The sequence below is a fragment of the Musca vetustissima genome, unplaced genomic scaffold, assembly GCF_032173495.1.
Source record: "Musca vetustissima isolate MV318-11 ecotype Yass unplaced genomic scaffold, APGP_CSIRO_Mvet_v1 utg638, whole genome shotgun sequence".
In the NCBI taxonomy this organism is placed as follows: Eukaryota; Metazoa; Arthropoda; class Insecta; order Diptera; family Muscidae; genus Musca; species Musca vetustissima.
The window spans coordinates 157,968-174,041 of record NW_026876660.1 but is presented as its reverse complement, the minus strand read 5'-3'; positions in this window follow the sequence as shown (position 1 = coordinate 174,041).

Genomic DNA, 16,074 nt, shown 5'->3' with positions numbered 1-16,074 from the left:
CGAAAAATAAATAAAATCTTGAAAATATCTGAAAATGAAATAAATTATTTTTTGAATTGCCACAAAATGTTTTTTTTTTTCAATTTTTGATTTTTTTTTGGTATGGTTAAGTTAATACGGTTTAGTCTAGATCTTCTACAACACGTGACGATTTCTTCTACAAACTCTTTTAGATGATTGTTAAATATCGGTAGAATCCTCTGTTAAGAGTTTTGACTTTAAAAATGACTAAATTTATTGCAGTTACAGTATATAAAAATCATCAACATTAAAAAGCATACAGTTCGCGTATTAGTTGAAATCAGTTGATGTGCATGCGATTTTCGCATAAACCGAATAAATCTCTTCCAATAATTATGTATTTTTCGGGGTTTCATTAAGCGGCCAAAGTGTGCCGCTCGATGCACTGTACTATGCAAAAACCTTAAAAATGACTAAAAATGGCGCACCGTGCATACGATTTTTATGCGCATCCGATTTCAGTAATCTCCTATGAAAATACACAAAAGGACACCTATTTTAAAAGGATAGATTTTGGATAAAATGCACATATTATTCGCGTATCGATATATTTTTGACCTATTTTCACACAGATTCGCGAATATGATAACACAAGAATGAATGTATGTGAAATCACTACGTAAAAAACCTAAAATCACGCCGTGTTCCACGGAATTTGAGTGGACTTTCTTAATTTTAGACTCAAAAAATATTTTTTTTTATAAAAATTTAAGCACCAAATTTTCGTCTTTGGAACCCAATTGGAATGAAGTTACGGTGAGCCATTCATGAGATATACACCAAACAAAGCAAAATCACGAGTTCTACAATCCTGTAATTAGTTTAGTCCATTATCTGGATGCGCATCCTAATTATAAGAAAAATTTAAAAAACTCCGAAAATCTGGCTTCAAAATGTCAGCATCCATTTTGGGTGGATGCAGTCATTATATCGAAAAATCATACATTAGAACCATATTGTCCATGGGGTAGTTTAGCCACAAATCAGGAAGGAACACAAAAAAACTTGTTTGACTTCAACACATTTTCACCCACATTTTCACCCCATTTAGAACAGGATTTACAGGCAAAAATTTCGTCCATAATTTCATAATGGTTTACTAAAGGTCTTGGGGCCACACAAAGCTATAATACCCTGACAACATAGTTGTGTGGGGTATAAGAATTATCATCTTTAAAACATTCTGTTACGAGTGCAACATGTGCGTGACGGTGTTCAAAGTTAAAAAAATATATGTTAGATTTTTTTTTCTCAAAAAAATTAAATGTCAATATAATCTTGAATAACCCATTATAGCTCTTAAAAAATCCGCAGTTTTATCTCCAGCCAATTCGCAGAAATTTCATATCGAAACTGATATCCAATTTTTTAAGGGAAAATTTTGTAACGCGTGCGTACGCAAAATTTTTCTTAATAACTAGATCGAATCGAAAAAAAAACAAGTTTTCGGTCCACTTCATCCCAAAATAATTATCTGATCATCACCGAAAATTATAGGCGTTGTTCTTGACCATAACTGGAACCTCATTGAACATTTCAAAGCGATCCGCGCTATATTTATGGTAATGGTTTATTAACACTAGATTGCCGAAGGCGGTCATTTTGACCGCTCTTCAATTTCAAGTAAAAAAAACAACTGTGCATATAATGACACTTTTTTTTAAAAAATTGGTGTCTTTTTGTACCACATAGAACTACGTTTATTATAAAAAAGTCACCAAATTTTAAAAAGCTGTGCCATTATATACACAGTTGCTTTTGTACTTGAAATTGAAAAGCGGTCAAAATGACCGCCTTCGGCAATCTAGTGTTAAATAATATCTGTATACGTAAGTACCTGTAAATATTTACGTATAGCTCCCACATCCGTGTACATACGACAATATAATTGGTATCAATTTAAAGGCCAATCACTCCTCTTGGATATACTCTCAACTTCTCGGCTCTATGTCCTTCAGAGTAAATATATACGCCGTAGAATACAAATTTTGTAATTTTTCACACAAAAGTCAGGGTCCATTTGACCCGCTAAATATTGACCGATCTTTTTCAAAACAGGCATGCTTATTCTTTGGCCCAATCCCCTTCTTCATGTAAAAATTCGAGATGTTTGGGCCATAATTGCGTCCTCTGGAGCGACCAGAAAAACCGACAAAAATTAAGTATTTGGTCAATTTTATCCCCTAATTATTAACCGATCTTTACCAAAAAGGGTTCGGCCCAATGAAGACCCCGGGCCGAACCCTTCCTACATGCAAAATTTCGTGAAGATTGGTCCATAACTATGGCCTGTATCGTGTTTACAAATTATAATGGACAGACGAACACACATGTCTAGATCGACTCAGCTACTCGAGATATGACGATCGGTATACATAAAGGTGGGTCTAGGACCAATATTTCGCGGCGTTACAAACTCTTAAGGCTGCACAAAGCTATAATACCCTGACAACATAGTTGTGCAGTGTATAAACATTCACGCTTACAAATATGTTATAATTTTTGGAAAGATATAATTTATTAGAACCTAAATTAAACCACTTTAAATTTAAACGATTCAATTGTTGATAAATTATCGTGTTTACAAATTTTGTAATTTTTCACACAAAAATCAGGGTCCATTTGACCCGCTAAATATTGACCGATCTTTTTCAAAACAGGCATGCTTATTCTTTGGCCCAATCCCCTTCTTCATGTAAAAATTCGAGATGTTTGGGCCATAATTGCGTCCTCTGGAGCGACCAGAAAAACCGACAAAAATTAAGTATTTGGTCAATTTTATCCCCTAATTATTAACCGATCTTTACCAAAAAGGGTTCGGCCCATTTATAATTTATTAGAACCTAAATTAAACCACTTTAAATTTAAACGATTCAATTGTTGATAAATTAACAGCACTGTCAATACAATTGACCACAAAAAAAAACAAGTCTACTGGGCAGAATATGAACCTAATTTTTGTATTTTGAGGATTTTTGGCACTTTTCAAGGACGAACCCTATTGACATTGGGAAAAATCGGTTCAGATTTACATATAGCTCCCATATATAGTTTCGCCCGATTTTTAGTAAATGGTGCACCGAAGACCCAAAGTTAGGCCGATTCCAGCAAAATTTTTCACAACGTACTGAAGTTACTATAACATAACGCGTGTAAAGTTTTGTTGAAATCGATTCAGATTTAGATATAGTTCCCATATATTGTTTCGTGCGATTTAATGTAAGTTGTGCACCAATGTCCCTACATATCTTTCGATTTGCACTAAATTTGGCATAGCGTTCGAAATTAAGTCGAGAATGATGTGTGTTAAATTTCGTGAAAATCGATTTAAATTTAGATATAGATCCCCTACACAGTTTCGATTTTGTGTTAATAGAGCACCAAAGCCCTTACATTTCTTTCGATTTGCACGAATTGAAATGAAATTTGGCATAGTGTACTGAGTTAAGTCAAGAATAATTTGTGATAAGCTTCGTGAAAATCGGTTCAGTTTTAGATATAGCTGCCATATATAGTTTTGTCCAATTTTATGTAAATGATGCACCAGAACACCAAGTTTGCTCTAAATCGATTTACATAAATGTGTCCCATTGTACGCAAACATCTCTACATTTGCCCAAATGATATGAAATTTTTCATAGGTTCCAGAAAGCCATAAAGATCACATATTCAAGTTCGTTCAATTCCATGTCAATGTTCCTTCGAAAAGGCGACGTCTGTTAGGGGAAATATTTAGATGATACCCGAAGTAGTGATGGGTATCATGTAGTCGGCCCAGTCCAACTTTACTACTTTCCTCACTGGTTTCACTTGTTTCTGTTTCTTCTGGAGAATAGGTCGTTCGCCTTCATTTGACTAATGACATTTGATTGTGATATTTTTTATCTACGATTATGTCTTTTACCATTCACAGTCAATATCACAATATTTCATTTGGAAATTAATTTCAAAGAGTAGAAAAAAAGAAACTTATTTTCAATAAAAACCAGTAAGGAAAGTAGTAAAGTCGGACGGGGCCGACTATATGATACCCTTCACCACTATGGGTATATTAAACAAGACTATTATCACGATTTTCACGAAACTTGGCACACATCATTCTGGATTAAATTCAAAACGCTATGCAACATAAGAACTTGGTACATTATTTAGATTAAATCGGACGAAAATATGTATATCTAGATCTGAATCGATTTTCTCGAAACTTGGCACACATCATTCTATTGGCACACTCAATTCAGTACGTTATACCAAATTTCGTGCAAATCGAAAGATATATAGGGACTTTGGTGCACCATTTACATGAAATCGGACGAAACTATATATGTGAGCTATATCTTAATCTGAACCGATTTTCACGAAACTTGGCAGACATCACTCTAGGCTCAATGCAGTACGTTATGTCAAATTTCGTGCAAATCGAAAGATATATAGGGACTTTAATGCACAATTTACATTAAATCGGACGAAACTATATATGGGAGCTATATCTAAATCTGGACCGATTTTCTCGAAACTTGGCAGACATCACTCTAGGCTTATTTCAGTACGTTATGCCAAATTTCGTGCAAATCAAAATATATATAGGGACTTTGGGGCACCATTTACTTGAAATCGGACGAAACTATATATGAGAGCTATATCTAAATCTGGACCGATTTTCACGAAACTTGGCAGACATCATTCTAGACCTAAATGATTAGGCTGTACCAAATTTCGTGCAAATCGAAAGATATATAGGGACCGTTTACATGAAATCGGACGAATTTATATATGGGAGCTATATCTAAATCTGAACCGATTTTTCCCAATTTCAATAGGGTTCGTCCTTGGGCCGAATAAGTGACCTATGCCAAATTTCATCCAATTCGGATCATAAATGCGACCTGTACTTTGCTCACAAAAATACATGGACAGACGGACGGGCGGACGGACATGCATAAATCGACTTAAAAAGTGATTCTATGCATATTCTCAAAAGGAACCATGGGTCTATCTCGTTTCCTTTTGCCTGTTACAAACATATGCACAAAGACATAATACCCTGTACCACAGTGTGGTGAAGGGTATAAAAATCGTACGAAACTGTTACCTTCTTTAATGTTTAATGTTGTTAAATCACTAACATTCAATGTCCTTAACATAATTCACATGTATTTTCCTTATTTTCCCCCATTTCATTGCCATTCGAAATTTCACGCTACGCGATATGGCAAAAACTTATAAAACCACCAATTTCTTAAATTGTTCAGTTAACACAAAACGAATGCCATTGCAATTGACATTCCAATGCCACAAAATATACAGCCGCCATACACATACATATGCTGAAATGTATGGATTATGTATGTGTGTGTGTATGCATGTATATTACCGTTCGCGTAGACCCTGTTAACAGATTCATTGTACCATAGCTGAAAAGTTCGACAGTTCAACGTCGTCGTAACCACATTAAACAGATGTTTTTGGCTTTGACGATTGCTTGCTGGCTGGTTGGCTGGCTGGATTGCTTCTGTATGCAAAACTCAATGAATTTTCTTGGTTTTAAACACAAAAACACACACACATAAACCAATACATACAAATGCATGTACGTTATATCCACAGGCCCAGATCCAGATCGATTTACGTCGTACATTCTGCTGTGATGACATTCAAATTGCAATTGCAAAATGTCTGACGACAATGAAAATGACTACAAACAACATGACGAGTGAGTTGGCGAAATGATGTTGATGCATGCTGGTGCTTGCTTGCACCAACCAGCCATTTCTCTCTGAAATAATTTACCATCTTTGCCAACGGCAACTCCACCACCTCATCCAAATCACTCAATCCTGTTCGCTAGCTGCTTTTTGTTTTTTTGGTTCGTCGTCTTTTGTTTGTTTTCAATGCGTAGAACTCCGGGACTGGGAACACCAGCATATTTTGTTTTCAGCATAAACGCTGACATCTGTCAGCACTCTACACAATGCATTTTGTCAACTCAATCCTAACGGCATCAGCAGCTGCCAAGTAAGAGAGGAAGATGGAGAAAAAGAAGCTCTACCAGCAGAAAGTGATGGCAGCGGCAGCGACAATAAATGCATCACTTCTTTAATTCATTTGACAAAGCGATGATGCGAACAGTGGCACAAAACTAAACCAGTAAGGAATGTAGTAAAGTCGGACGGGGCCGACTATATGATACCCTTCACCACTATGGGTATATTAAACAGGACTATTAACATGAAATTGGATGAAATAAAATATGTGATATTTATCTAAATGTGAATCGGACTAGATCTATCCATAAACATGTCATTCGTTTAGGACAAAAGTATGAAAATCAAACAAATATCAATAGGTCATCCGTTGGGCTATGTCTGTACTTCTAGAAAACGTAACTACGTTATTCTAGGCTTAATTTTGTACGTTGTGCAAAATTTTATGTCAATCTGACAAACATGAGGAGTTTGATGTACAGTTTACTTAAAATCGGACGAAAGTATATATAGAAGCTATACCCAAATATGAAACCATTTAAACGAAACTTGTCACAGGTTAAGTTATACTATACTAAAATCGGACAAAAAAAAATATATATATATAGATCCGAACCGATTTTCACGAAACTTGGCAGACATCGCTCTAGGCTCAATTCAATACGTTATGCCAAATTTCGTACAAATCGAAAGATATATAGGGACTTTGGTGCACCATTTACATGAAATCGGACGAAACTATATATGGGAGCTGTATCTAAAGCTGGACCGATTTTCAGGAAACTTCACACATCATTCTAGACCTTATTCATTACGCTGTACCAAATTTCGTGCAAATCGAAAGATATATAGGGACTTCAGTACATCATTTACTTTACTCTGTGCCAAATTTCATGCACATCGAAAGATATAGAGGGACTTTGGTGCCCCATTTACATTAAATCGGACGAAACTATATATGGGAGCTATATCTAAATCTGAACCGATTTTTTTCGAAACTTGGCACAAATCATTCTGGACCTAATTCAGTACTTTGTGCCAAATTTCATGCACATCGAAAGATATAGAGGGACTATGGTGCACCATTTACATTAAATCGGACGAAAATATATATGGGAGCTATTTCTAAATCTGGACCGATTTTCACGAAACATGGCAGACATCACTCTACGCTCAATTCAGTACGTTATGCCAAATTTCGTGCAAATCGAAAGATATATAGGGACTATGGTGGACCATTTACATGAAATCGGACGAAAATATATATGGGAGCTATATCTAAATCTGGACCGATTTTCACGAAATTTAGCAGACATAATTCTAGACTCAATTCAGTACGTTTTACCAAATTTCGTGCAAATCGACAGATATAAAGGGTCTTTAGTGCACTATTTACCTTAAATCGGACGAAACTATATAGGGAGCTATATCTAAATCTGGACCGATTTTCTTGAAACTTGGCAGACATCACTCTAGGCTCAATTCAGTACGTTATGCCAAATTTCGTGCAAATCGAAAACTATTTAGGGACTTTGGTGCACCATTTACCTTAAATCGGACGAAAATATATATGAGAGCTATATCTAAATCTGAACCGATTTTTCCCAATTTCAATAGGGTTCGTCCTATTGAAATTGCCAAATTACATTCAATTCAAATAATAAATGCGACCTGTGCTTTCTTTACATTTTAACATGGACAGACGGACGGACGGACATGCGTAAATCGACTTAGAAAGTGATTCTATGCATTTTCTCCAAAGGAACCATGGGTCTATCTCGATTTCTTTTGCCTGGTTTTAATTTTGAAGATATGTTATCTTTGGCTGATCTTTCCATCTTATTCTTGGCCTTACCCTTCTGCGTGGACCATCGCATTTATATGCCTTTTGATGCCCCAGCTCAAAAGGCATCAACGCATTCGTATAACATGGCCTAGCCACCGTTGTCACTGCAGTTCGATAAGTCTGACTTTGTCTATGTCCGTGTATAGATGGTACAACACCGTTGTCGCTGCACAAACAATCTCTCCACCAACCACTGCCCAATTGTCACAAACTTGGATATCGGTTTCGACAATTCGGCAGAGGGTGGATTACCAGAGGGAGGTTGTGCCTTATCAGCCTTCTTGGAGACCTTTTTACGGGCTCTCCGTCGGTCTGACATCGACAGTCCCTTACCCTGCTTCTTCGTGGATGCTGGTGTCTGAGACGTCTCATTACTCAGTTTAGCCTTGGGAGGTACTGAGGGCTTAGACGTCTAAGGCAACATCTAGGACCTCGTTCGAATAGAATTTCTGGAGATCTTCCGAATGAATTTGAGTTCTTGATCAAAAGGAACTCCTTTTCCGTGATGGAGTCACTATCCCGTCCGATGAAGTTGCATTAGTTAACCGATCTCCGGTACATCTTCTTGGCAGCGATCTCCTTGGCGTTGACTTGTCTTGCTGTTTCTGGTGCTTATGATTCATCCATCTTAACGACGAGAGTCTCATCAGTCCAAGTCTCTGCTTCGACAGCCAACTGCCTGAAAAGTCTCGCGATATCACTACAGGCTATGGAGTTCGGATTCTCAACTTCGCCAAGGTTAACACCCCTACTCATCCTCTGGGAGGACTCACCTTGCTTCGGAGGATACACGAGGATAGCTACTGTGTTCGTCACCGTAGTGCTAATCACTGTAGTTTCCATGATGTCTTCCTCGTCTGACAAGGGTGATTCATCCCAGAGTTGATTCGGGATGGTCTCCTGACTAAGGCGGAAGGAGCTGGTTTCCTCTAATAAGTTGAGGAGATGATCCGTCTGGCTCTCCAGGCTTTCGTTTACGTCGTCGAGACTAACAGGACTTGAGGTAAAAGAGAAGTCCAGGGGGTTAGCTTAGGTCGTCAACATTTGTAGGGGGTCCACTGAGGTCACCAGCATCAGTCAAAAAATCACATACCATGTTGTTTTTGTTTTTAGAAGTGGGGGGTGGGGGGTTTATTATAATTCGGCTCCATAGAAAGTACTTTTGGTAAGGGATTGATGTCGACGATGGCATAGCAACTTACCATGACAAAGGGTCGGCAACTAAGCAACTAAACTTGTTGAGACGCCCAGGTATCAACAAGGCTCCGTTCTAATAAATTCGGGACTCTAACTTCAAACCATAGAACGCTGCGCGTTAGGGGCGTTACTTTAAGAGGTATTGACCCAGACCTTTTCGTCTCCTCAGCTCAGGGATCATAGACACTCGGTCATTTCCTCCGAGACTCTCCCCCTGAACCCTCTGATTGTCCGGGACTGTTGGTATTCACATATACCCAATGAATATTATTGGGCTTCTATCCGCAAATTGTGGACGAGTCCGCTAGCATTCAGCTCTGCTCGCCGAACTACTACTATGCTCTCCCATAGTAGTCTCTGTTGGCCAACACTATTCTCCTCCGGATTTCACAGCTGATGTTATTAGTTTTGTTTATGGCGGTAGCAAAGTATATAAAATCGTTTACTACCTCGATGCTGTAGTTTTCAAGTTCCATTGTTGGTCCGAGTCTACTGGACGTTTTGCGCGTTGATACTACTTGGCATTTTCGCTATTAACTGTCAGTCCCACTTTGACAGACTCTTTCTCAATTCGTTCAAAGGTGGCTGTTACCGCTCGAAATATTTGACCCATTATATCGATGTCGTCGGCGAGTAACATATGCAGTTTGGTGTACAGAGTGTCATTTCTGTTCAAATTTGCATTTCGTATGACATTTTCCAGTCGGATGTTAAACAGGTCCCACGACAATATGGCAACCTGTCGGAACCCTCGTTTGCTTTTGAAGGTCCCCGATAGGTCTGACTTTCCGACTTTATCTGCTGACCTTGTGCCAGTTAAGATTATCCTACATAGCCGTATTATTTTGCAGGAATGTCGAAAGGAGACATGGCTTTAAACACCTTTGAACTGATAGGGCTGTCGAATGCGGCTTTATAGTAGACGAATAGGTAGAATGTGTTGATGAGTTTTTCGTGGGTCTTTTTCAGGATTTGTGTAAAAATCTGGTCAATGTTGGATTTGCCAGGTCTAAAGCCACATTGATATGGTCCAATAATGTCATTGACCATAGGCTTCAGTCGTTCACACAACACACTGGATAGTACTTTATATGCGATGGGAAGAAGACTAATTGCTCTATAGTTGGCACATATTGTCTTGTCTCCTTTTTTTGTCCACTGGACACAGTATGCTGAGGTTCTAATCGTTGGACATGCATTCCTCTACCCAAATTGTACTAATCAGCTGATGCATACTCCTGACCAGCATCTGACCACCAGTCTTGAATAGTTCGATTGAATGATTGCACATTGTAATATTTTTAATAAGCCCCTCCTTTCCTAGAATGGTCAAAAATTTGCAAATTTACAAACCCCCAACGAATGGAGTCTCCGATTTGAATTTTATTTCATCGTAATATTTTTACCAAACCTATATCAAGTCGGAAGACGAGATTCATAGGTCCATTTCTTCTGGTTCATATCTGTAAGGGGATCTCGATTTGGTTCAAACTTTGCATCAATCTACGTTGCAAGCAATATGCCGGCTGCATTTGTGGGATGATGAGAGTTCCGACCGATTTCATGCAACTTGAGGCGAACTTTTGATTAGCATTCCGAATTAATTCTAGAATGTAGTGTTTCAAGACTTATTTAAATAGATTCAGAAAAGGCTTAACTTTCGGGGGCGAAGTGATTTCAATTAAACAATATATTTGAATATTCTATCCTTTGTAAGGCCTTAGCGTATATCCTTGTCAAAACACTGTCCTCACACGCATTTGTCAATGCCAAACGTTTTCGTTTTACCGTCGAGTCGTTTGAATGATTTCATATACTTTCATGTGCCATGCCGCGCTCTTTGCCAACACTGTCAAATAGATGCGGGTGAAACCGAAGCAAACATATTGAACTTAAAAGTGGCAAAAGAATTGAATTTCTTTCTACGTTTCTATTTTTTTGCTTCTAACAGTTGACGGTTGTTTTAAAGACATAATGGCGGAAAGGGTGATGACGCTACTGCTATACAGCTGTGGGTAGGATGCAAGGATAAAAGGTGTGGCAACGCAACGAACTTAAAGATATTGCTTTTTTCCTTATCAAATATTTATTACTTACTTGTTCATTCATTCGTTCGTCGTTCGGTCGTCGTTCATGGCATTCTTTAGTTTAAGTTGGTCTTGGATTTTAAATGCAGAACAAGAATAAGGAGATGGATGGAGGCAGTGTTTGCGAAAATGCGGGTTTTATCTCTATGTTAATGTTATTCGCCATCCTACTCACATTCTTTCTCTCTCTCCATCTAAATCCGCAACAAAAGTTAAATCGTTCTGTTGGTGAAACATTTTTCACTTTTAAATGAAATTATGTTCACGATAAGGATTATGGCATCTTGTTGCAACATCATTTCTTTTATTATTTGTTTAAATTCTGACTTCGGCTTCATTTCTTATTTGTACACCATCGTCTGTCACCATTTATCAATAACGGATGTGCTGAACAAAAATAAAAACTAAAAGAAAATTTATTCAATGAAACTTTTCCATTTTATTCAATCATCATCATCATCATTTCGATTTTTATTTTATTTCTTTTGCAAATGCATTTGGATGGCAGCTTGGAATATATTTTAAGAAATTTTAATGTGATAAATTCTTATTAGGGATATGAGTGCTTCAGAAAAGTTTTAATCATATATTTTAGAATCAGTTAGCTAAAAATATGGGTAAAATAATTAAAAACCAGTAAGAAAATTTCAAAAGTCGGATGGGGCCGACTATATGATACCCGTCACCACTTTGGGTACATACAGGAGATGCTCATATGTACAATATCCTTTAGATAGAATAGACATAGCATCTTTGGAGGACCATTGAAATGGAATCGGGAGAATTAAAAATTGTGATGTACATATATATTTGAACCGCACACATGCCATTCTGAAATCTATGAAAATTTGTATGAAATCGAGCAAAATTATGTATGGGAGCTATATGTAAATCTGGACCAAATTGAGCAACCGCCGTATGCTGCAGCACAGTGTGCTGACAGAATTTTTATCTCGCTAGAAGAAATCTTTATTATTTGGTGCATGATCTCAGACGACAATATATAGGGGTTACATCTACATCTGAATATATTACAAAAAAATATATTACAAATGGTATCATATTTAGTATTTTTCGTACCGTTCTAGTACGAATTTCCAAAAACCCAGCCTTATCTGTTACCTTTGGACCAAGAGTGACCCTCACCCAAAATTTCAAGATTCTAGCTTCAGCCGTTTCGTATGGGCGTTGATGAATAGTTAAATCAGTCAGTCAGTCAATCACTTTACTCTTTTATTAGTATAGAATAGTACTTTTTAGTACTTTTCGTACCGTTCTAGTAAGAATTTCCAAAAACCCAGCCTTATCTGACACATTTGGACCAAGACTGACCCTCACCCAAAATTTCAAGATTCTAGCTTCAACCGTTTCGTCTGGGCGTTGATGAATCGTTAAATCAGTCACTCAGACAATCACTTTACTCTTTTATTAGTATAGATTTATGTATGACGATTTAGCACCTACCTGAAATAATTGATCGGTTGAAAATCTGTCCGAAACACCCCAAAAAACCGTATTAATGAAGGACTATTATATGGGGACTACTCGGAAACTTGGACAAATATTGGTAAATGTTGGTATGGAGATTTTCTACTCAATGAGAAACTGAAACAGAGAACAAGCATAACTATTAAACCAGTGAGCGGAGCAGTATAGTCCGACGGGGCGGACCATACATACATGAAAATCTTACTTTCTGTGGTTCTATATTCTGAGATTGGGCAATATTTCGCGAAATTTGCACAATTTTGACTGGCTAGAGGTCAGCAAATGTTATTAATAATCAGTACAGCCCCTCTAATTACTTGTCTAGAATCCCTTTATATTTGTGTGATATTCGGCTTTCGACTTAAAAAGTACAAATAATTAAGTTTTTGGTCCACTTCATCCGAAAAATTATTATCTGATCATCACCTAATATTTTAGGCGTTGTCCTTGACCATAACTGGAACCTCATGAAACATTTCAAAGCGATCAGTGCTATATTTCCGCCCTCCAGTGTGGTAATAGGTTACTAAACAATATGTGAATACGTAAGCACCTGTAAATATTTAAGTGTAACTCCCACATCCGAGATCATACAGCAATATAATTGGTATCAATTTAAAGGACAACCACTCCTCTTGGATATAATATAAACATCTCGTGTCTATGTCCTTCAGGGGTAAATATATACGCTATAGAATACAATTTTTGTAATTTTTTACACAAAAATTAGGGTCCATTTGACCCGCTAAATACTGAACGATCTTTTTCAAAACAGGCATGCTTATTCTTTGGCCCGATGCCCTTCTCCATGCAAAAATTCGCGGTGTTTGGGCCATAATTGCGGCCTCTGGAGCGACCAGAAAAACCGACAAAAATAAAGTTTTTGGTCCATTTCATCCCCTAAATATTAACCGATCTTTAACAAAAACCATAGGTGCTTTCATTGGCCAGAACCCATCCGAGATGCAAAATTTCGTGAAGATTGGCCTATAACTATGGCCTGTATCGTGTTTACAAATTATAATGGACAAACGGACAGGCGGACGGACACACATGTCTAGATCGACGGCGCTACAAACTGACAATATAGTTGTGTAGGGTATAATTAACTAGTTTTTTAGAAAGCGTACTTTAGTAAGCGCGGGAGAGAATATGCATAGAATCACTTTCTGAGTCGATTTATGCATGTCCGACCGTCCGGCTGTCTATGTTAAATTGTAAACAAAGTGCAAATTTGGTTGAAGGTTGCACAGGTCATTTATTTGGGCCAGGGACGAGCCGTATTGAAATTGGGAAAACATCAGGTTTATATATAGCTCTCATACCTCATTTTAAATCCAATAAGAGCCCATTTTTCTAAATTTAAGCGAATTCGATTCAATATCGCGCTCAAGAACACAAAAAGTTCCGGGGTACCCTTATATGCTTATGTGTGACCTATATAGATCATCTTCGAACTTGACCTGCCTGCAGACAAAAGATAGCATTTTAGAATATTCATTAATAATGTACTCCATAAGTTCCTTCAAAAATGCAAGGTATGTTAGGATGCATCTCTTGAATATAGCCAAAGCGGTGAAGCGTATCATATAGTCGGCGCCGTCTGACATTAATACTTTCCTAACTGGTTTTAATACGCAACTCAATATTTAACGTTTGAGGCTATATTTTCTAGCGAAAGACGTTGACGCCTCGAGGCCACACACATCATTAAAAAAACTTTTTCCCATTACTTGTTCGTTTGCAAAATGTTGTGCCAATCGGCCGAACTTTGGGTCTTTGGTGCAGCTTTAACTTAAAATCAAAATTTGAACCGATTTTCACAAGAGGGTTCGTCCTTGGGCCAAATAAATAAGCTTTGCCAACTTGTATCTAATTCGGACCATAAATGCGATCTGTGTGTTTTTTACAATTTAACATAGACAGACAGTCGGAAAGCTGACTGATCAAGAATATATATATACTTTACATTTCGAGACGTTGTAAACGGAATGACAAATTTAAATTTTAACACAACTTTAAGCATCGACAGAGAACTGAATCTGATTACATTAAATATTAATATATATATTTATAGCATTTTCTTTTCTTAAGGAATGCAAAAATCCCTTTATATTCTGGAGAAGCTTTTCATTTCTGTTTTACAATGTTCCAAACGCCCAATAATATAGTATACGTATCCACATATGTTGGGAGCTCAAAAAAAGTTACACCTACTTCAACAACTTTTTTCATTGCGCCCTAGCAAAAAAGTACCGCTCAATATTACAAGGATGACAAGGATTCAATTTGATCGGGTTGACTGGCTATGCAAATACAAACATTAACTTTATTCCCTTTGTCTTTTGACAATTTCTTGGCTTTGCTCTTCCGCTAATAATTGTCTGATTAAAAACATTGATTTTTATTTCTTGTTCGTTGTTACTTCCTGCTTTTTTTGTCTAGAATCCCTACAATGGTGATTTCCATGCATATTTACCAATGATGCCACCTCCTGTTCTTTTGTCGTTCGTCCGTACGTTTGTCCGCCCGTTCACTCGTTCATTCATTTAAATGCATTTAATTTCATTGTTATTTGCTTTCAAGTCAATAAAGAAAATTGGCAAGGGATGTAAATACAACAACAACAAAAAGACGAGAAAAAACACATTATGGTGGGAAAAGTAATGGGAAATTGCAGTTATTGGAAATATTGTATTCTACGCTTTTTCCTTAATGAAAATATTGAAATGATTCTTTGGTTAAGTGTTTGTGCATTATTGTGTGTGTGTGAGTATGTCTGTGTGATTGTCCTTTGTTTTGTCTGTTATTGCCGATAGTTGGCGTTAAATGCAGCATCACAAAGGGAATCATTAAAGATGAGGGCTTGCTCTTCTTATGTGCGTGTGTGTCTTTGTGTCCGAGTCTGTGTTGACAAACAGATAAATGGCAAATTGTTGTCAGACATGCCTCTTTAATAATGACAAATGGTGCGACACAAAGAATGACATATGACCAATGTCTCAGAATCTGCTGTATCTGTGTTGGCATACGTTAAATATTTAAAAATTAAACCGAAACAAAAATCAAGGCAAAGATGAATTCTTAATAATTAAGCTAAGATAATTGACGTATTTACCCTCTTTAATGTCATTTCCTTTTAATTAAGAAGAATCTTTTGTGACTGGACGGAATTTATAATGTGCATGTCCTTAAATAGAATAAATATACACATATGTACATGCATACATAAACAACATTTATAAATACAATATTGCTAAATTACAGTATTATTGGTATTTTGGAATAAAATATATATTTTTTAATAAAGTTCAGACTTGTAAACAATTAACCAATAAGGAAATAGCAAGGTAGCGAAGAAATGATCTTTATATGGGATTGTTGCAAAGGTAGATCGATGCGGAAATTTTTCTTATTAATAGCATTACCTAAATGGATTTTTTACTTAATG